Source organism: Macaca nemestrina, chromosome 3 (assembly GCF_043159975.1).
Source record: "Macaca nemestrina isolate mMacNem1 chromosome 3, mMacNem.hap1, whole genome shotgun sequence".
NCBI classification, from domain to species: Eukaryota; Metazoa; Chordata; class Mammalia; order Primates; family Cercopithecidae; genus Macaca; species Macaca nemestrina.
Window position 1 is genome coordinate 143,031,154 of NC_092127.1, and position 23,740 is coordinate 143,054,893.

Consider the following 23,740-nt stretch of genomic DNA (forward strand, 5'->3'; position numbering starts at 1 on the left):
CAGACATGAATCACATCACTCTCTAGCACCTGTTTTGTCCTTCACCATTTGATCTCTAACATGATTTCTAGCTTTATTACCAGTGATTGTAGGAGTCTTACGATGTTGAAAGTTCTATGAGGTCATAAAAAGGGACATGTTCCCTTCTGTAATGAAACCAAATTTAAATTTATGTCCAGATGAAACTGGACAACCACATGAGAAAAAAAAGCTGTCAATGAAGTTATAAATATAGATCTTTTAAAAATATCTTTTCTTAGTTTAAAAAAAAAATGCCACTGAGTAAGTGTGTGAGATTTGATCAAGACATTTACAAAGCTGGGATCGATTTTGGGCTTAGCATTTTATGAAGGATGTAAAAAATTTGAATTAACCTGGAGGGGGAATGGTCAGAGTGGTATCATTGTTGATAATAAATAGCTCTACTTAATTAAATATGCAATTTTAAAAACACTTCATTTGTGATTAAAGTTCTCCATTCACCATGAAGCCTTCTAGAAATTCTTGAAGAAATATGAGTAATTTCTTCTTGACATCACGCCTCCAAATAAGGATAGCTCAGGACACAATTTTCTGTCACCATTCCCTTACTTTCCCCAAAATTCAGGAAGTGATTTCTGAGATCCCTCCTTGCACAAGGCACTGAGCTAGTAAGACATTCTTGGACTTGCTCAGTGCTTGTTTAGTAGTTCTTTGTGGATATTTACATCAACGTACTATCATATTTTGAACTTCTGGAGAAAATATACCTGCCCTCATTGCACATTTCCCACGCTAAAATCAGGCTAATAAAATTAACTTAATAAATGCTCTTAGTGAAAAGCAAATTTGAATGATGTGTTCCTCTGGCTTAAACACTTTGTAGAGGCTATTGGATATTCTAGTTATTCACCAAACTTACTGTATAATTATAGGTTCCTGGCATATGTTAGTTGCTCAGAAATGCTTTTAGGATGTATACAGGTGCTGAATAAGTTTTATCGGACAAAAATGATGATGACAGGTAAGATAATTTCATGTTAAATATGAAATATATCCTACAATAAGAGTAAGAACATCCGCTGCCCCTCCTACTGTACTTGAAGTTCTCAAACATGCATTTTTAGACCAAACTAAATATATCAGGCACTTGCAGCTGCATTTAATTATCAATACATGTCATCATATGACACTTCAATTTCACTGGCAATCATAAAAATAGGTTACTATGCAAATCCCAATGCTTTTGCTATTTGTAGGCCAAACAGGCAGTCTGGTAGGATGCCAGTAGGTATCAGTGGGAGAATAAAGGCATTTCTTTTTGGTAATTTATTTCTAGATGTGTTTGTCCCTTTCCCTAGATAAACTCTCTCAGAGAAGACTGACATTTTTCTGTACCCTACAGAGAGATTAGTGAATGCATAATCACACAGTGACAGGTCCGGCTCCAATGTGTTTCTCATTAAATTCTCTGTCGTTCCCTCTGCGGGAAACTGGACAATTTATCAGATTTTCATACAGGGAGGTGAATTTCTGCTGAGGAGGCAACACAATGTCTTTTACTCTCCGGAGTGCAATTATGGCTGAGCTTCCCCGACAGTACTCCATTTTATGATAGGGTTGTCGTTGTAGGATGTATGCATTCTACAACTCGTTTCTATATTCTGACACCGGTTATATATTTACACTTTTTAAAGTTAGCTAGTTTTCCTACATTCGCCTTAATACAGAATGTCTGAGATTAAGCATACCTATATACTAGAATATTAATTGTACAAGGAGAATATAGAAAGACTTCTCTAACAGTCACCATCTTAATGGAGCATGTGAGAGAATGAGTTTCAATTTTGGAAACAGAAAAGAGTGTAAAAGCGTGTGTTCTCAGTCAATTCTTGTTTTTTCTTTTTGAATAAAAGATGAATTTCAAAGGAGAGAAAAAATATGTTTTCTGTTTAAGTAATGAAAGAATAACAATTATGGCAATAATTACCAAAAATTTTACCTGAGATCTGGAGTTCCTTTAAGTTATGATTAGGAGGAAAAGTCATGCCCATTTATTTATGTTGCCACATTAGTTGTATCACTGTGTAAAACAACAGATCAGCTCTGACAGAGAGTTTGTTTTCACCTTAGATATCATGTTGCCTAAGATTCTTAGCCTTTACCATTTAGTGAGCAAGTGAACAAATGAAAAAAATGCACACGCATCCCACCTCACTGGTGCAGAGCAGAAATCACAAGATTTTGCTACTAGTCAAGGGAGTTTAATGTTTAATGATACAAAATCAACTCAGTCTAGCAAAACTCCAAGGTCCAAAGGAACCAAGCAAACAAAAAGAATAATGATTTCTTGATTGCTAATAATTTATGGCAGAAACCACTAATAAGTTTCTTTTCTTTTTGTTTGGTATTAATTTATTTGATCCTCATAACCTTCCATCATGCAGATACTATACTATATTCCTACTTTACAATTGAGGAAAATAAGGAATAACTGAGCTTTTGATGACCAATCAAAATAGGCAGTACCTGCCCATGGTATTAGAAGACTCTGTCCTAAAGTTTGTTCTTACTGTGCATTTTCTCTCTTTCTTCTCCTTCTTTCTTTCTTTCTTTTTTTTTTTTTTTTACAGTTTACACATGATTTCTTTTTTTATATATATATATATACTTTAAGTTCTAGGGTACATGTGCACAATGTGCAGGTTTGTTACATATGTATATATGTGTCATGTTGGTGTGCTGCTGCACTCATTAACTCATCATTTACATTAGGTATATCTCCTAATGCTATCCCTCCCCCCTCCCCCCTCCCCCCTCCCACTACCTCATGATAGGCCCTGGTGTGTGGTGTTCCCCACCTTGTGTCCAAGTGTTCTCATTGTTCGATTCCCACCTATGAGTGAGAACATGCAGTGTTTGATTTTCTGTCCTTGCGGTAGTTTGCTCAGATGGTGGTTTCCAGCTTCATCCATGTCCCGAAAAAGGACATAAACTCATCATTTTTTATGGCTGCACAGTATTCCATGGTGTGTATGTGCCACTTTTTCTTAATCCAGTCTATCATTGGTGGACATTTGGGTTGGTTCTGAGTTTTTGTTATTGTGAATAGTGCCGCAATAAACATACATGTGCATGTGTCTTTTTAGCAGCATGATTTATAATCCTTTGGATATATACCCATTAATGGGATGGCTGGGTCAAATGGTATTTCTAGTTCTAGATCCTTGAGGAATTGCCACACTGTCTTCCACAATGGTTGAACTAGTTTACATTCCCACCAACAGTGTAAAAGTGTTCCTATTTCTCCACATCCTCTCCAGCACCTGTTGTTTCCTGACTTGTTAATGGTCGCCATTCTAACTGGTGTGAGATGGTATCTCATTGTGGTTTTGATTTGCATTTCTCTGATGACCAGTGATGATGAGCATTTTTTCATGTTTCTGTTGGCTGTGTAAATGTGTAAATGTCTTCTTTTGAGAAGTATCTGTTAATATCCTTTGCCCACTTTTGTATGGGGTTGTTTGATTTTTTCTTGTGAATTTGTTTAAGTTCTTTGTAGATTCTGGATATTAGCCCTTTGGCAGATGGTTAGATTGCAAAAAGCATGGTACTGATACCAAAACAGAGATATAGACCAATGGAACAGAACAGGGCCCTCAGAAATAATACCACAAATCTACAACCACCTGATCTTTGACAAACCTTACAAAAACAAGAAATAGGGAAAAAAAGATTCCCTATTTAATAAATGGTGCTGGGAAAACTGGCTAGCCATATGCAGAAAGCTGAAAGTAGATCCCTTCCTTACACCTTATACAAAAATTAATTCAAGATGGATTACAGACTTAATTGTCAGACCTAAAACCATAAAAACCCTAGCAGAAAACCTAGGCAATACCATTCAGGACACAGGCATGGGCAAGGACTTCATATCTAAAACACCAAAAGCAATGGCAACAAAAGCCAAAATTGACAAATTGGATCTAATTAAACTAAAAAGCTTCTGCACAGCAAAAGAAACTACCGTCGGAGTGAACAGGCAACCCACAGAATGGGAGAAACAACTAATAAGTTTCTAATAAAAGCATTCAGTGTTCATTTAACCCCTTATACCTGGCATTATGCTGGGGTTCTGGCAATAGAATTAAACATATTGGCTTGAGGGAAATTTACCTTCTTGCTGATAATATTAGGGAAGTGAACCACAGCTTTAGAATGTGATATTCAGTTCTTGGTAGGATAAAAATGACACTTATTCTTGCCAAAAAAATTTAGTTTGTTGGGTCACTGTTTACCAAGATAGACCCAAAAGCTTAAGCTATAGTTTACATTACATGTTTTAGAAGTAACTCACAAGTTTCTTTGATGCTCCTTTTGGGAATTTATAGCATTTTAAAACTGATTATTAACCTACAGGATCTTATCAAAGATGCAAGATATTTCTATGCTTATTTTAAGATAATTAGGGATCCACTAGAATGTAAGAAAATTGTGTGTAGACTTTTCTAATTCTATCTGCTATAACAAACATTTACCTTACAGCTGGGATTGGAAAAGCAATACGATCTGATTTCAGGATTGCTCAGAAATTGGAAAAAAACTGACCTGTGCTTCCCAAATTTATTTCCCAAGACAAAGATGTCTATAGCACAGAAACGTTTGCATGAATTAAAAAATCAAGATGTATTATTAAATATGGTCCTGAGTATTGCTTAACATTTCAGTTCTTTTTCTACCTGTTTGCTGGAAGGAAGAACATTGTTAACAATTTAGCACCTTTTTTATTAAACACCACCTCCCACTGTTGGTCTTAAATAAAGGATTATATATATCAGACTTCCTCTGAGAACAGCTGCTGCTTTTTGGACTGCTAGGATTAGTGCAAACAAACCTCCCCCAGGACATTTAAGGGGGTTGGCAAATGTTGCTGTGTCTACTTTGGTTGTTATAGAGGCACCCTTGCAGTGGTTTCAGCCAGCGTTCCTGTAACATTGGCCTGCAGTCAATAAATATTTCATGTCTCTTTCCCCTAGGGTGTGCTCAGAAGACCACCCTGCAAGTTTCTGCCTCTGTGGTCACAGCTTCATGCCGTGGGCGTAAAGGTGGGTGTGCAGCCAGAGGCAGGATGTGCAGGCAAGATCCAATGTGGTTAAAATTTGGGATCACTAGTCTGGCTTTAGGGAATCTGGAGACTACTTCATGTTAACACTCATTTTAAGAGAGAAAGCATGTCCATCAGAGGACTATCATTAAGCATCAGTGTGATTCACTCAAGGGTTAATAGAAGGAAACATTCATAAGAGGCGAGGTTTCAGGTTAAGAGAGAAATAGAAGCCTCTTGTTCTTCTCACCAGAGTGTAGAATGTCTTCTTCCCCTTAGGAAGAAGACCTTCAAAGTTTCCAGAAGGTTCCAAAGGTTCCTAAAGGGACCCAAGTGGGAAAGGATCTATGTCTCCTTAGCTCTTTAAAACATGTCATGACTCATGCATCCAAACAATAATGCACTCAGTGACTGAGTGAACATCTAGTGAACCGAATGATTCAGAGATTGGTCAAGATTTATTAACTACCTAAAACAGAGACTCAAAGGCCAGGGAGTATAGAACCAGTTTTGCTTTGCTTAAGAAAATAAGAGGAAAAATAAAAATGATGTCGCACGTTGATTTTGAGGCGTAATATCACTTTCCCTCCACCCTCGCGGAGGGTAGGTCTAACTGTTGTTAGTTTCCATTTGGATGGTTTGCTTAGTTATTCCCTGTCTGTTTTCCATAGACATTGCTTGAGTACCTACTACCTGCCAAATATGCCCCAAGTGATGGGTGCCGAGATAAATAAGACCTGGTTTCTTCCCTCAAGAAGCTTGTAGTCTAGATGAGAAGATGAACAATTAAAAAAATATGCTCTATATATCCCACGGGGGCGGAGCTGGACTACTATAATAAGTACTGCCACCTTACTTTTGAACAGTCCTTTTTAGTTTTAATGTAGCACTTAAAGCATTCAGAATATATTTAGCTGCCTTAACTAATAAGATACAGTTATTAATAGGAAATGAATGGCTTCTAAGAAGTTAGCATTTAAACCTAAGATACCTTGATGCTTGGTCCAGATTCCCTCTTCAGTGCTCATAACTCAGCTGCTGAATGTGCAGCTGCTCAAGGCTGTGCCTCTTACCCTTAGGCAACTGCCAAGGTTACATTCATTCCCAGGGTACCCTGAGGCCAATAACTAGCTGATTCAGAAATACAATGGCCTGACCCCTTGCCACGATTTTTAATCAACATGAAGGGCCATAGCAGCTTCAAGGCACCCCTAGGATCAGCTGAGGCCTCAGTTGCTGACATAGAGAAGATAATTTTCTCCCTCCACCCTGCCTTTTTCATTTCCTTACAGGTAGGGACACAGATGCAAGACAATACTCTCGGTTAAATTTGAATTCCAGGTAAACAATTCATAATTTTTTATATAAGTATGTCCCAGATATTGCATAGCTATCCCGTATGTTTATTTGCTAGGTCTGGCACTACTATGTACCATCGTAACTTTGAAGATCACTCCCTGTGAACCAACTGTGTGCTACTCTCAGCCTCAGAGTGTTGCTGGGGAATCCATTCCCTGGGAAAAGGTATTGTGGTCAGGAAGCACAAGGGAGGGCCTGGGCTGCCAAAGAAAAGTGTGAGGGGAATAAGAAGAGGATCCTCTTTCTACAGTCGGAGATGAGGGCATATTTCAACATTCTCATGGGCATAAAGAAGTTTATACTCATAAGCAAGGCAAAATTCAAAAGTTTCAGTGGTTATACAAAGCTTAAAATATTCTTTATCCAAAGCATGATCTTGAGGCCTTAATTCTTTGTTCAGCCTCCCAAAACATTAGCTGTATGTGTTTGTACATATAATACTAAGGCACACAGACTGTCTTTTCCTAAATTATGCAAGGCATGTGATCAATTTGGGACTTATTACTGATATTTCTTAAAGTCTCTCAAAAAGTTGATCACCCTTTCTTCATAAAACACATTTTTTATGTGTTTTACAAATTGCCACATGCACCTGGCCTTTCTACTACCTCAGCAGCTATTTCTTCCTGTCTCTTTGGCTAGCTCCTCTTTTACCTGACCTGTAAACCTCGCGGGACCCCAGGGCTCAGTTTTTGCCTCTTTTGTATTCTCTCTGTAAACTTACTTCCCATGTGATTTCACCTCTGCCTTACATACCAGATATATGCTGATGACTTCCACATTTAAATTTGCAGCCTCAACCTCTCCCAGAATTCCACGTTCACGTAGCCAACTGCCTGTTGTAGCAATTCTATATTGCTGCAGGATATCTAACAGGCATCTGAAGCCTGACATGTTCACAACTCAACTCTTGTTCCCAAACCAGTTAAGCCTCCAGACTTCTACAGTTTAATAAACAGCACAATGATTTATTCAGTGACTCGAGCCAAAAATCTAGGAATCATCCTTGTGCCTTTCCTTTCTCTCATAACCCTCATCCAGTACACCAGCAACTCCTTTTGGCTAAACCTTTCAACAAATTCTGAGTTCTGTCACCTTTCTCTGTCTCTACTCCCTACCTCTCTCTACTTGATCTGTTGCTATAGCCTCTCAACTGGTCTCTCTTCTTCACACTACAGTGGATTTGACAGAGAAGTCAAAGTGAAATTTTAAAAACAGAAATCACGTCTTTTTCCTGCTCCGAACTCTTCAGTGGCTTCCCAGCCCACTAAGATGGATCTAGTCCTTTCCTCGCTCTCTTGTTCCATCCCCTAGTCTCTTCCACCTCACTAACTCTGCTTTAACCCAATGCCTAGAATGCCTTTCCCCCAGTTGTTCAGCTATTCTACTCTTTCCCTTCTCAGAGATGTCTTCCCTCATGACTGTTTGAAGTGTCTTCCCCCACTTACTCCATCTCATTGCTCTTCTTATTTTTGTTAGTGCATTTTTCATGCTCCTTGATTATCTTGTATACTTTGGTGTTTACTGATTTCCTCAGGGTTATATAAGTAGTCTGTTTCCCCCGAGTAGGATGTAAACACCTTGTGTAAAGACACTTGGCTTGGCTTCTTCACTGCAGGATTTCTGGTGCCTGGTGTGAACCTGTCACAAAGGAGGTACTTGATATTTATTTATTTATTGGAATGACAATATTCCCTATTCTAGAAAAGGCTCGAGGGTTGAAAGTAAGTGAACTATACAATTAGCCAGAATGATTAGTCAAACTTTAATTCTAATAAGCTCTCCAACTGGAATGCCAAGTTTGTCTGAAAATGCAATTCATTCTCTGGCCAAACATGAAAAACCTCACGATGATTTACTGATTTTTCAGTAAGGTAAATTTTGTAGAAGGATTAGGAAACCCTTAAATCCTAATGTGGTATCACCATGTTTGCAAGCTCCCCTAGACAATTTATCTGTGCCCTTGCTGGATGTGGTCAAGATTCTAAGGATCTGCCTTATGATCAACAGTTAACAGTTGAACACAAAATAGCATATTAATATTAATAAATACCTGTAAGGCCTAAAACTGAGACATTCACGAACAAATATGCAAATACATAACTACTCTTTGGTTATTTTTAGGATATTCCACCAAAAGTAATGTGAATGTCACACTTTTCTTTTTTTCCAATATTAAAAAAATTTTAATTGACACATAATTGTACATATTTATGGGATACAATTTGATGTTTCAATACACATACATGTTATATAATGATCAAATTAGGGCAGCTAGCATTTCCATCATCTCATGTATTTATCTTTGTGGTGAGAACATTCACAAGCCTCTCTTCTAGATATTTTGTATTATACAATACATTATTGTTAAGCATAGTCACCCTATTGTGCAACAGCACACTAGAACTTATTCCTTCTATCTAATTGCAACTTTGTACCTGTTGACCTACCTCTCCCATGTTTCTTTCCTCCCTCCCCTCCCCACTCAGTCTCTGGTAATTACTGTTCCACTTCCTGCTTCTACAATATCAACTTTCCTATTTGTTTTTCTGTGTTTGACTTTTTCACATAAAATTATATCCTCCAGGTTCATCCATGTTGTCCAAATGACAGGGTTTCATTTTCTTTTATGGCTGAAAACTATTTCATTGTGTATATTTACCACATTTTCTTTACGTGTTTATCCATTGTTGGACACTAATTTGATTCCATATCTTAGCTATTGTAAATAGTGCTGCAATAAACATGGGAGTGCAGATACGTTTTCAACACGTGTGTTTCTGTTGGATATATCCCTAGTAGGCGGATTGCTGGATAATAGGGTAGTTTTGTTTTTAATAATTTGAGGAAATTTCCTACCGTGTTTCATAATTGCTATACTAATTTACAATCCCAAAAACCATGTGTAAGTGTTCCCTTTTCTCCACATCCTTGCCCATAGTTTTGTTTTGTCTTTTTTGATAATGGCCATTCTAACTAGAATGAGGTGGCATTTTGTTGTGGTTTTCATTTGTATTTAGCATAAACGATTAATGACATTCAGCATTTTTTTCATATACCTGTTGGCCATTTGTTTGTCTTCAAAGTCTACTGAGGTCTTCTGCCCACTTTTAAATTGGATTATTATTATTATTATTATTATTAGCTGTTGAGTTTCCTTTATATACCGGGTGTTAGCTCCATGTCACATGTATGGTTTACAAATATTTTCTCCTATCCTGTAGGTTTTATTTTCACTCTTGTTTCATTCGCTGTATGAAAGCTTTTTCATTTGATATAATCCCGTTTTTCTATTTTTGCTTTTGCTGCCTGTGCTTTGAGGTCTTAAAAAATTTTTGCCCAGTCCAATGTTGTCAAGTGTTTCTCCCAGAAAAATTATGCTATGAAGCATTTCTTCCAGTAGTTTTGATAGGTGACAAAGTGCTAGCAGCCCTCACTCTCAGCGCCTCCTCGGCCTCAGCGTCCACTCTGGCGGCGCTTGAGGTGCCCTTCAGCCTGCCGGGGCACCGTGGGAGCCCCTCTCTGAGCTGGCTGAGGCTGGAGCTCCCTCCCTCTGCTGGCCAGGTAGTGTGGAGGGACAGGCGCGGGCGGGAACCCGGGCTGCCCGCTACGCTTGCCGGCCAGTGTGAGCTCTGGCGGGCGCCGGCTCGGCGGGCCCCGCGGGCCCCGCACACGCAGTGGCCGGCTGGCACCGCCGGCCCAGGGCAGTGAGGGGCTTAGCACCCAGGCCAGCAGCTGTGGAGGTTGTGCCCGGTCCCCCAGCAGTGCCTGGCCCGCCGGCGTGGCACTCAAAGTCTGGCCAGGCCCTGGCTGCCTCCCTGCGGGGCAGGGCTCTGGGACCTCCAGCCCGCCATGTTTGAGCTCCTCCCCCTGCAGTGGGCTCCCGGGCAGCCTGAGCCTCCTGCCACAGGCGCAGCCCCCTGCTCCGTGGCACCTGGTCTCATGGACAGCCCAAGGCTGAAGAGTGCAGGTGCCACTCGGGACTGGCAGGCAGCTCAGCCTGCAGCCCTGGTGCAGGATCCACTGGGTGAAGCCAGCTGGGCTCCTGAACTGGATGGGGTGTTGGAGAACTTTTATATCTAGCCAGAGGATCCTATGTGCACCAATCAGCACTCTGTGTCTAGCTCAAGGTTTGTGAATACACCAATTGGTACTCTGTATCTAGCTAACCTACTGGAAACTTGGAGGACTAGCACTCTGACTCTCTGTCTAGCTCAAGGATTGTAAATGCACCAATCAGCACTCAGTGTCTAGCTCAAGGTTTGTAAATACACCAATGAGTACTCTGTGTCTAGCCCAAGGTTTGTAAGGGCACCAATTGGTACTCTGTATCTAGCTAACTCTGTATTTAGCTAACTAGTACTTTGTGACTCTGTGTCTAGCTCAAGGATTGTAAATGTACCAATCAGCACTCTGTAAAGCAGACCAATCAGCGCTCTGTAAAGTGGACCAATCAGTGCTCTGTAAAATGGACCATTCAGCAGGATTGGGTGGGGCCAGATAAGGGAATAAAAGCAGGCTGCAAGAGCCAGCATGCCGCAACCCGGTGGGGTCCACTTGGAAAGTGTGGGAGTTTTGTTGTTTTGCTCTCTGCAATAAATCTTGCTGCTGCTCACTCTGTGGGTTCATGCTGCCTTTATGAGGTGTAACACTCACCAGGAAAGTCGGCAGCTTCATTCCTGAAGCCAGTGAGACCATGAACCCACCGGGAAGAAAGAACAACTCCAGACGCATTGTCTTTAAAAGCTGTAACACTGGGCGGGTGCGGTGGCTCACGCCTCTAATCCCAGCACTTTGGGAGGCCAAGACGGGTGGATCATGAGGTCAGGAGATCCAGACCATCCTGGCTAACGTGGTGAAACCCCGTCTCTACTAAAAATACAAAAAAAATGAGCTGGGCATGGTGGTGGGCGCCTGTAGTCCCAGCTACAGGGGAGGTTGAGGCAGGAGAATGGCGTGAACCTGGGAGGTGGAGCTTGCAGTGAGTGGAGGTGGCGCCACAGCATGCCAGCCTGGGCGCCAGAGCGAGACTCCGTCTCAGGAAAAAAAAAAATAGAGCTGAAACACTCACCACAAAAGTCTGCAGCTTTACTCCTGACAGCCAGACCACAAACCCACCAGAAAGAAGAAGCTCCAGACACATCTGAACGTCTGAAGGAACAAACTCTGGACACTCCATATTTAACAACTGTAACAGTCACTGCGAGTGTCCGTGGCTTCATTCTTGAAATCAGTGAGACCAAGAACCCACCAACCCACCAAGTCCGGACACAGTTTTATAGTTTTAGGTAGTATTGATTGATTGAATGAGTACTGTCAGTTTTACTACAACAGTTGTTTTGAAAATCCTAATTTGGTCCAACTCCATTGGTTGATTAGGAAAAAATTTGAGTGTAATGTAAATTTTGTGTTGATTCATACGCAATTTCATCTGTGAGAAACACTAGATATTTCAGCTGAACTGAGCTGTGTGGGAATACACAATATATACATCCACAGCATGAGATCAATGAGCCATATCTATTCATATCTGTCATTACAATTTTCCCTCAGATATCCCTCCTTCAAACCTGTTGTGGACTAAATTGTTTCCCCCAAAAATTCATATGTTGAAGTCCTTACCCTTAATATAACTGTATTTGGAGATGGGGGCTTTAAGGAGATAATTAAGGTCAAATGAAATCAGAAGGATGAGATACTGATCAGTTAGGACTGGTCCTTAAAACAAAGGAAGAGACCCTGGAGCTCTCTTTTCCCTCATACACAGGAAAACAGCAAGTGAGGACAAAGCAACAAGGCAACCCTCTGTAAGCTGGCAAAAGAGCCCTCAACAGGAACTGAATCTGTTAGCACTTTGATCTGGGACTTTCAGCTTCCAGAACTGAAAAAATAAATTTGTTGTTTAACCCACCTAGTCTGTGGTATTTTGTTATGGCAGCCTGGGAAGGCTAATACAAACCACTTGAGGATACCTCACAAGCCACAACCCTTTCTTTGCTACCGTAGCCATGCAGCGCAGCATGCATCCTACTATCGATGTCCCTTTCTATGCTTTTTTGAATTTTTCCTCTTTTCTCTTTTCTGTTTCTCTCTTTTTCTTTTATGATAGAAGCTTTTTTTGCTCAGTTTATTTCTTCATTTCTTCTTTTACACAGAATACACTAGAAACGTAAGTACAGGCAAACTTTAGACCATTTTAAAGGTAAGATGCCCTATTTATTATGGTATTTGTATGTTTCTTAAACTTTTAACATGTTTAAAACTATGTGTACTTCTTACTGGGCTCTTATCCTTTTTTCCATTTCTCTGACGAAGGTTTGTTTTTTGAAATGGAGTCTGACTGTGTTGCCTAGGCTGGAGTGCAGTAGTGAGATCTCGACTCACTGCAAGCTCCACCTCCTGGATTCATGCCATTCTCCTGCCTCAGCCTCCCGAGTAGCTGGGGCTACAGGCGCCCGCCACCATGCCTGGTTAATTTTTTGTATTTTTAGTAAAGACAGTGTTTCACCATTTCAGCCAGAATGGTCTTGATCTTCTGACCTCTTGATCTGCCCACCTTGGCCTCCCAAAGTGTTAGGATTACAGGCGTGAGCCACCGCGCCCGGCCAGTTTTGTCTTTTAATTTTATTTATTTGTTTATTTTTATTTTACTTTAAGTTCTGGGATACACATGCAAAACATGTTTGTTTGTTTACGTAGGCTTGTTACATAGGTATATGTGTGCCATGGTGGTTCGCTGCACCTATCAACCCATCATCTGGGTTTTAAGCCCCGCATGCATTAGCTATTTGTCCTACTGCTCTCCCTCCCCTCGCCCCCAACCCCCAACTAGCCCCAGTGTGTGTCGTTCCCTTCCCTGTGTCCATGTGTTCCCATTGTTTAATGCCCACTTATGAGTGAGAAAATGTAGTGTTTGGTTTTCTGCTCCTGCGTTAGTTTGCTGAGAATGATGACTTTCAGCTTCATCCATTTCCACGCAAAGGACATGATCTCATCCCTTTCTATGGCTGCATAGTATTCCATGGTGTATATGTACCACATTTGCTTTATCTAGTATAGTATTGATGGGTATTTGGCTTGGTTCTGCATTTTGGCTATTGTGAATAGTGCTGCCTCATGAAGTTTTTGAGTATTAATCCCTTAACCTCATTTTCTTATGAGTCCTGTGGTTTTTATTCCATAATTTTGCATTTTGCAGTGATGTTTTTTTGAGAAATACATGTTGAGCTATAACAGAAATGACTGGCTTTTACCCTCACAAAAACTTAGTAAGGCAGAAGAATGTATCCTTATTTTACAGATGAAGCAGAAGATTGAAGCATTAGGTATAAGCCATAATGTGTTATTTACTGTGCCAAATATACTTTTGTCTTGAATCTTCTGATATTAACTTTTATTTTTTAATGTCAATAACTAGCTTTCATCTGATCAACTTTTAAAAAATCGTATTTTGTAGTATATTTATCTTGGCACAAAGAAATGAGGACATGGCCTAGATAATTTAGGTCCAAAGTCAACCACTAACCATACAATCTAGATTAAAATTTTAAATAGTATGTTCTTCTTACTAGGCTCAATTAACTGAGTTGACAATTGCTTGATGCATGCTTCATTTTATCTTGTGGGTCATATACAGATTATTAAATAATATCAGTTTCAAATTAAACAGACTCAGCAGCAATTAAAAATTAATTATATTAACATAAATAACCATTTAAAATATAATTTTAAGAAGCCATGCATTTTGTTAACAGCTAGTATTTATCAAACTTACTATATGCAGGTGTATAAAAATGACTAGCGAAGTCTTATTCTTCCTCTGGTTGTTCCATGTGTTTTGTCTTATTGGTTGTACAGGTTCTCTACAGCTGGGAGCCATTTGTGTTCTCTGCTCTATAAAGGAAAGAACTGAGACTGGCCATAGAAATTTATTCTTGAACTTAGGTCTGCTACAAATTAACTGAAAGGGCTTGGACATCTTATTGGGGTTTGACCTGATAAATTGTAAAGTTTCCCAGCAATGAGACCTGGGTTTTCTGCTGCTTCCTCTCTAACTCGGTTTCCGAATTGGATACTTTTAGGACTGAACTGTCTGTTCAGACTGTAAATGTTATCAAGAAGAACTTTGCTCTTTCACCATAATTCCCCAGAGTTCTGTAAACTCCCTTTAGAAAGACACTGGTGTATAGATATGAATAAAAGAAAGTCTTCTCTTAGAACACACAGTCAATCAAACTTTTGAACCTGGTGCACTCAGGAAAATGATCTATTTAATAGTTTTAAACTACGAGGTGTGGGGGGAGGGGAGGATGCCAGTAGGACATAGTTTAATTAGTACAGTTGATTAAATGGATAAAAAATTAACAAATATTTCTTCACATCCCTTGCTGGTGTAAGTCAATTCTCTGAGGTCTTTTAACATCATTGCATTCTGGGGTAGAAAGAATGAATGAGATGATTCTACCTTAGGGGTAATCAAAAACATGAAACTCTCCTATGAGGTTTAAGTCTTACCTTAAGCTTGACTCTCCCAAGATAGAGCATCCTCCCACCAATCTCTGATACAGAAGCTCACTTCTTTCCTAAGACTCTTTTATTCTTTTTCAGAATAAATTCTTTTCGAATGAAAAGAGAAAGAGAAGGAAAAAAATCAAACAGTTATAAACACAAACATGACAACAAACCAAGGCAAAGATAGAAATGTATACACATAAAAAGTTGGAATAAATTGCTGCTAAGGCACTATTAAAATATAAGGTTTTATAAAATACATAACTCATAGTTGTAACCATGTTGGCTGACCAGCTGCTACATTAATGATCAATTAAGACATTTGATTAAAAGCTCACTAAAGTGGAAAACGATGGTAATAGCCCTTATAAGAACTGAGCTTAAGATTGCTTAAATATTTCCACAATAAGCCACACATTCAGGCACTCATTCAAAAAGCATATGATCTTGTGTCTAACATGTTTTTAAAGACTATTTTCCACATATCTTGAGTAGAAGAAATGAGAACACTATTGTCAACAGCAACAAAATGAGCAGACTGCTGAATGCCACAAAAGATGGTTTGTTTTGTCTTCAAAAAACAATCGAGGTCAAAAGAAAGGGCACTTGAAAAATAACATGCATGTTTTTAGCAGAAGTGATGACCACTCATATGATTTAACAGAAAATATGTCACATCTACATAATAGCTTCATATTTGCTATTGTGCTAATTGAACTATGTACTTTTGATGCATTCCCTATTCATCTTAAAGTGTGGGTAACAAATGATGGAAGTCAACAGTCACGGCAATTGGACACACAGGATATCTTTATTCTATGACTCTGAGTCAGTCTTCTCAGTGGATTACTAAACACATTCCAGAAATCTCATAAGTTACTACTGGTTTAAAAATGGATATAATTAAATATGAGTAAACCTACCGCAGAGCTTGATGTAATCTTTAGGCTAATTAACACAAACTATTTACAACAGACTTTTATTCCACTTTTTTAAAGATTGCTTATATGTTACTACAAGTTCATAGACCTTCCCATCACAGAAGTGACCACCTCCCCAACATATTCATACAAAGAAAGGAGATACCTGCATTGTAACCAGTCTAGGTGAGGTAGATCCAGTAACTATGGTTGTAAACTTTAACCAGAGTCAGCCTAAGATCTGGGAATCTTTAATGAATTTCATTATTTTGAAGGTTTACCAGTAGATACCTCCGGGTTTAGAAGTACTGTGATTTAGAGCAATAACTTCCAGTTCTTAAGATCTGATTGCCTCAACTAGGTTGTTTTTTAAAAATTGCGATGTTACCAGCTGTTCTCCATGGTGAGGGAAGAGATAATTCATTCCCCAAATTGTTTTTCATTCCAGGTCTGACAGAGTGTTACTAAATTCTTAAAAATAAGTCTCCTTTTCTTGCTGTCTCCAAACTTGCTCTTAACTCAGACACTGACTTTCTGTATTAAGACTTTCCATGCTATGTGAACTAAATAGAAGACCTATGAAAGAATAGGACATTTCTGGATAATTTGTCCTATCTTTGCATTCATATTCAATACCAGGTACCGTACTGAGTGCTTTCATCTTCTCTCTTCAGTTCTCATGACAATGGCATGTGTATGAGTAATTTCATCTCTTTTAGGTTGAAGAGACTGAGATTGAATAATTATATAAATTCCCATGGTTCACAAGGCAAAGCTCATATTCAGTTATTCTCTCCTTTTAGTTCAATGTTAGAAGAATGGTTATTAATTACTAAGTTTTAGTTTATACAGTATGTTCATCTTTGATATGTACATTCATAGTGTGTTACATAGTTCAAAACCTACATTTTTCCTCCTCTATTGAGACAGATATGAGGGTGCTCTAGGTTTAGAAAAGAAGAACAAATGGTCAGATCTAAGTTTGGTTCACTGAGCCAAAACAAGAAAAGTGTATGAATTTATGTGCTGGTATAAACAAATGTTGCACCAAGCACTGAGGAATTACTTGACCAAATGAGAGGTTGGTTATGGAATTCAGATATTGAGTTGACCTGCTTTAGTCACCCTATACTTCTAGAGGTGCCCACTGATGTTTGGTATTGTTAATCCTTCTTACTTGTCCATTCTGATCTTTGAAAAATAACACAGAATTTTTTCCCATAGTTACACCTAGAGTTATGTCTGGTGTACTTCCATATTAAGGATTAAAATCAACTTTGATGATTTTTTTTCTTGGCATCAGAGATTCAGAAAACAAATTTCAGAAATCAGTTGTCAGTAAACCCAGGATCCAAATTCTGTCTTCCAGATACCTTAGTGTCGTTATAATTTGAGCTGATAGTAGTTTAGGAGTGGTTGAGAATATTTCCCTTTTTCTTACCTGTCAAGATGCAGTTGATACATCACAGATCCCTAAGCTATTTAGGGAACTCTCCCCTTAATTCCATCCACTTCATTTCTAAGCATCTGTAATAGTCACAGCTGGGTTCAGTGAGAGTTCTGCTTGCTAGAAGTGTGAGATCATGCCCTAAGTAATTACAGTGAGCATGCAGTGAAAATATGTGGTGAATATAATGTCAGGAAATCATGCAAATTTTATTATCATCCGTGAAGTGGTGGCTGGTGGAGAACTTGTCAGTAGTTGCAACTTGAAGCCTCTAATTACCTTGATTTACTTGTAGTACCATTCATAACCTTGCTTCCGTGCTGTTCCTGACAGCACTTTTGCATTTTACAAGAAAGGAATAATGCCATGTAAATAATTTAAAAACAATAAATCATTTAGAGTGGCTTTAAACCAAAACCTAATGCAGTAGCTGGCTGAGTATATGCTCCACTTGACAGGTAGCTGGCATGCAAGGATTCATCTGTGTCTAAGAGGTACTTACTTTTAAATTCAGAAATCCAAAACAGGCAGACTGAAGAAAAATGAGACCTAAGCCTTCTCCATGCTGAATAGTCCATTTCACCTCACTGAGGCGAAATGGGAAACAGGGAAATTAAATTTTACATGGGATAATTCTACTTCAAACACAGATTTGCTGAGTTATGCTAGGTAAATGACTAATTAAGGCTGATTCTAGAGCAGAGCTGGCTGAGTGTTGGAGGAATATGCAAACATGCCGGAGGCACCACCCCCACCCACGCAAGAGCTGAGGGAGAGACTGGAGAGGCTGGGAGCAGGATGAGAGAACGGGGCTAATATATTACCAGTTCAGGGAAGGCGACACTCATTTCTCTCTGGTCATTTCTAATCACACAAGACAAGGCAGATAATGAAAATGAAAAATCCTTTGAAAAACTCCTACTTAACAAAAAAAAGGTAGGATGACTTCCTTTAGCCGGAGGGGGAACTGGGGCTGGCAGCTGCCTCCGGACAGTTGCGTTCCATGAGTGCCAAGCATGTTATTATCTCTTTTAATCCTCCCAACAATTCTCTGAGGTAGGCATGATTATTCCCTTTTATACATAAGGACAAAACCTGAGCTAGATTAAGTAATTTGCCTGAGATCACCAGCTAGGAAGTGACTATAAGGATTAAGTCTGAATCTGTCTGACTCAGGCAGCTCTTTCTGTCCATCCCCTGCTTTGCCCTCTCTTCCAACCCAATTTCTTTCTTAGCTCAATCTATAAATTCACTTACATCGGTGACATATTTTTAAGATAGTCCTATGAACATTCAGAATGATGGCATCCCTGGGGTGAAAAAGGGTTCTAAAATCACCCAGTTGGGCTATGTCTGAAACATCCCCTCTTTACCTTCCAGAAAGGCTCTCCTAGTTTATTCTGCCTGAATACGCTCATGATAAGGCAGTAGGCACACAGGCAGCGTGTCTGACACAGGTAACAGCTCCATTGCTTCTTCAACATTGCTCCTACCCCCTAGGGTTCTTCTTCCCAAGTTCCCAGACACCTTATTTCCCTTAGTATGTCTTTCTCTTTCAGGGGAAACCTTGCCAGGTCTGTTAAAACCCTAAAGTGTTTGTTTCTTTCTTCCAAAATACCAACATTCACATATGTATGTCCCTGGAGCAGTGGTTCTCCAACTTTCGTCCGCATAAGAATCACCTGAAAGGCTTGTGAAAACAGGTTGCTGTCTTGTGAATTAAAAATTCACAATATAATGCTTTGGTTCATAGTAGGCAGTCAGTGAATGTTAGTTCATTTTTTAATTGTAAATTTTTAATGATCTACGTATTTTCTTTTTTTTCTTTTTTTCCTTTTTTTGAGACAGAGTCTCGCTCTGTCACCCAGGCTGCAGTGCGGTGCCACAATCCCGACTCATTGCAGCCTCCGCCTCCTAGGTTCAATCATTTCTCCTGCCTTAGCCTCCTGAGTAGCTGGGACTACAGGCACGTGCCACCATGCCTGGACAATTTTTGTGTTTTTAGTAGGGACGGAGTTTCACCATTTTGATCAGGCTGGTCTTGAACTCCTGGCCTCAAGTGATTCACCTCCTCGGCCTCCCAAAGTGCTGGGATTACAGGCGTGAGCCACCGCACCTGGCCTGATTCACATATTTTCTTGATTTAAGTTTATCCTGGCGCTCCCCAGACTTTAGGTTTCAGTTTTCATTTACCAGCAGGAGTTTCCTTGGATTAATGAATTTAGAAGGAGGAAAATTAGGGGAATATTTTATCCATTTATTTATACTGTGTGAAGAAGCAAAATGTAACATACTTGCTACCCATGTCTACGTGGCATGGACAAGAGATATTGTAGTGTCACCACAGTGGTGCTACATTTATATCTTTAGAAGAGTACTCCTTTCAAACATTATTTGAAATGTTCTGAGGAAAAGAGGGTTATTCTGTAAGAACTAAAAGCAAATGGCAGTGTCTTGCTGGCAAAATCTGCTAGAAGGTTACTCATGCTATTGAGAGGCCAGTACATTTGCTAGCCGTGAGTCACTGATGAGAAAGGAAGTAGTCAGGGACTTGGTAGAGTGAGTTATCAAAGAATTTTGCCTTCCACAGAAAAAAATCATTATAGAGGAAGGAATCCAGTAGGGTTTTGTCAACTGCTAAGGGTTCTCAAAGTGTGACCCCAGGACCAGTAGCAACAGCATTACCTGGGGTCTTAGAAATGCAAATTCTCTGGTCTCACCCCAGATCTTCTGAACTTCGGGCATGGGGCCCAGAAATCCATTTCAGCAATTTCTCCAGTTGATTCTGATGAGCAGGAAAGGTTGAGAACACGGTCTTAGAGAGAGTTTTCTAAATAAAGTAACAAAAAGATTAGAAAGTAACAAAGATTGCATTGACCTAACATTTGAGCTGTGAGTCTGGTCTACCATCTCTGGCAGAATCTTTCATAAGGACAATTAAAACGAGCAGATGCTCAAGAAGAAAGGTCCCGTAGCTCTCCTCTGGAGTGTGGGGATTCTCAGCCCTGATTATACGTTAAAATCACTTGGGGGCACTTAAAAAGAAATATTATTCTGTTTTTTACAATAATAGTAATAACAATAAAATACTGTTCCAGGCTACCTCCTGGCAATTCTTAGTCCATTGTTGTAAGGTGGTGCCCCTTGTTTCCGTATTTTTGAATTCTTCAGCTAACTCCAATGTGAAGGTCTGAGTTGTGAGTTACTGTGCTAGAGACTTGAGGCTGTGAACATGGCAAAACTTAATACTGTGAGAGAAAGTAACATTTCCTTAAAGCACGATTTAATTAAACACTGGATAATAAACACCTACCATTTAGCTGAGTTATTAAAGCTCATGTCCCAATGAGGAGACTCTACAGAATGCAAACCACTGTCATTGTTCCTAGTATGAACAGGCCGTTCCTAGTATGAGAGGCTGTTATGCAGCCTTTCCAGGGCTCCTGGGCATTAGAAATGTCTACTCTTAAATCGAGCCCACAGCCCCCTTTGCGACTATTTTCTGAGGGGAAAATAAAAAAGTTCATGGAAAGAACTTTGGTTTCAGAGTGTGACAATCTGCACTGTGGCACCTGTCTTGCCATTAACAAGCCCCATAATGGCCAGACATGGTGGCTCGCACCCATCATCTCAGCACTTTGGGAGGCTGAGGGGGGAGGATTGCTTGAGCTAGGAATTTAAGACTAGCCTGGGCAACATGGCAAGACTCCATCTCTCTACAAAATAATAATAATAAAATAATTAGCTGGGTATAGTGATGCACACCTGTAGTCCCAGCTATTCAGGAGGCTGAGGTGGGAGGATAATGTGAGCCCAGAAGGTTGAGGCTACAGTGAACCGTATTTGTGCCACTGCACTACAGCCTACATGATGGAGCAAGACCCTGTCTCAAGAAAACCCAAAAAACAAGCAAAAACAAACAAACAAACAAACAAAAACTTCACAATAAGGCAAATAACATAAATATTCTGCACCGGTTTCCTTACCTGTGTTGCTCAATAAGTTTCCTCCCAGCTCAGAAATCACAGCTTTGCTCATAGTTTCGTTTCATAGAAAGTGGCTATTTGTACACTTATGTATTATTAAGAGACCACATAGTCCATTGCATCATAGATCTCAATCCCCAAGTCCTATTCCTTTGGCTTTTTCATTTATTAAAGTTAAACTTTTGCTTTTTGGTAAATAATGTAGAAATTGCCAGGATTATGTTCATACTGGGAACTAAGAGACTCCACATTATCTCACCCAACTGTAAAATCACAAAAGCCACCAGGAGCAACCCATTAAGTTACCTGTAAAATCAAGTTTTCATAAGGGGATTGCCCATAGAAAGTAAGAAGCATCTCAGGCTGCATTTTTTTTTTAACACTACTGCTAGATGTGCTTCCGTTTGATTTTGTGATTCTTTCTTATTATGAAGCCAATTTATAAGCTAAGACTGAGAAGGGATTGGATGCAGCACATTCCTTTCCTCTCATAAATGATGGTCGAGGTAGTATGTGATTCTGAAAGGTACCATATGAAGTATATCACACAATTTTTATGTTCCATCCATCATGATTGGTTTCAACTGCTGAGTTTGGAAACCATGCAAGGATCAGATTCTAAATGGAGTACTTAGGAAGGAGACAGATACGGCCTCTGTCTTTATTACCTTGTACTTTATCCCTCTTACATTTAATGTAAATATTCCTTCTGCTGTACCATAAAAGATATTTTTCTTTCATCATCTCTCTCTCTCTCTCCTTCATTTCTTTCTTCTTTCTCTCTTACTCTAATGTATCTTCAACTATTAAACCAGAAGATGTCATTTGAAAGTTTCATGTAAACTTTTATTTTTGTTGAGGCACAGGTAAATCAATAAATGCCAATTTTGATTTACATGATTTTGACAAACTTTGATTCACATGCGTACACACACACACACACACACACACACACACACACACACACATTTGCTGCCTCCTTAGCAAAACCATCTTCCCTTTAACCAAAACATGGCCTTGGAGGTAGTCCCATGACCCAGTGCTAGAGGATGAACCAAGAAGTATTGGAGCAGCAGAAATAAGACTTCGTGAGATAAAGATGCACAATACCTTCTAATTAGCATGACAACTGATTGTTACCAGGGAATATGGAAATATATTTATTGGATTTCAACAAAAATTCTTTATGTAATTAGCAAAGGAGACTTAAAATGGTATTTTAATTCAGTAAGTAAAGCCTACAGTATAACTCCCTTATTTGGATCTCTGTAGTTTGTAAGGAATGATTTTTGGTTATAACACCCATTTAAAACAATATTTTGACACACACTGAATTTAGAAATAGCTTTCAATAGTTATACCACAAAGTGTTAGACCAAATCTTTTAAAAAAATAAAATGTTCAATCATATTGGTCTTAATAAAATATTAATAACATTAGAGAGCAAAATTATTTCAACTATTGATAAGTAGCAATTATTTAAATATAGCAAATTGCATTTTACCCCATCTTTTTCAGTTTCCATTTTGTGTATTTATTACACACATGCTATATATAACATGTATTACATATATAATATATTGACATTTTATATTCATATGGAGGACCGCTTTTCTAGAGGACAATCTATGACAATTGGTAATGAAGAAAGATCCTAAGTAGATGAATGAAGGTAGTGTGACTTCACAAGCAGAGGGAGCTGCAGTGCTTTTATGAAAACTAAACAACCAAACCAAAAACTAAGGAACAAAAACTCCTGTTGAGAGCTTAGTAAGAAGGATATGGCTTTAATTCAGCAAGAGAGATACAAACTATAGATCAAGACATGTTCTCCAACTGTGAGTTGTGGGGTATTTCAAATACATAAAAGTTTGTCAAGTAGAGTTACTTTGGTGACATAATTTGTGGGGCAGCTAAGAAGCTTGGGGAATTGGATGCCTAAGAGACGTCTCACGATCTATTTTATGTTCACTAAATATTTTATGATATTTAGTCATATCTCCTGTATTCTATAATATCTGGATGTAAACAACAAAAATTTGGGGTGAGAGAAGTTTCAAGCTAAAACAAAGATGGATGGATTAATAGTGAGATGGATGGGTAGGTAGATGGATGACGACTATTTTAGCATATACAACTCCATCCCAAGTCTCTGTATCCTTTTAAATCAACTTTATTAGTAAAAAATTGTTTGAGCCCACAACCTGAATTTTTTATATTTATTCAAAAGTTATATATAAGTACCACTGTATCAATACATATTTATCAGCAATACATACAAAAACAATGTAAAATATTTTATACTAGTTTATAGTATATCTAATGGGAAATTTTTCTTGCAATAGTCAACATTTTAATCTACTTTATCTTCTATCTTTCATCAGGAGATGTAATTCTTGTTCACTGACACTTTTGGAGCTCCTACTATGTTCTA

At 39.0% G+C, this 23,740-nt stretch overlaps 1 long non-coding RNA gene across 2 annotated transcripts in view; it reads right to left on the minus strand.

Moving 5' to 3' along the window:
• Positions 1–23,740, minus strand: part of LOC105463316 (uncharacterized) — a 71,627-nt gene that overhangs the window by 26,520 nt on the left and 21,367 nt on the right. For both annotated transcript variants that reach the window (XR_011621273.1, XR_976252.2), the window contains exons 3-5: positions 20,006–20,150; positions 14,957–15,057; positions 7,891–8,083 (exon numbers count right to left, since the gene is read on the minus strand). This is a non-coding gene — a long non-coding RNA (uncharacterized lncRNA). The remainder of the gene's footprint in view (positions 1–7,890; positions 8,084–14,956; positions 15,058–20,005; positions 20,151–23,740) is intronic.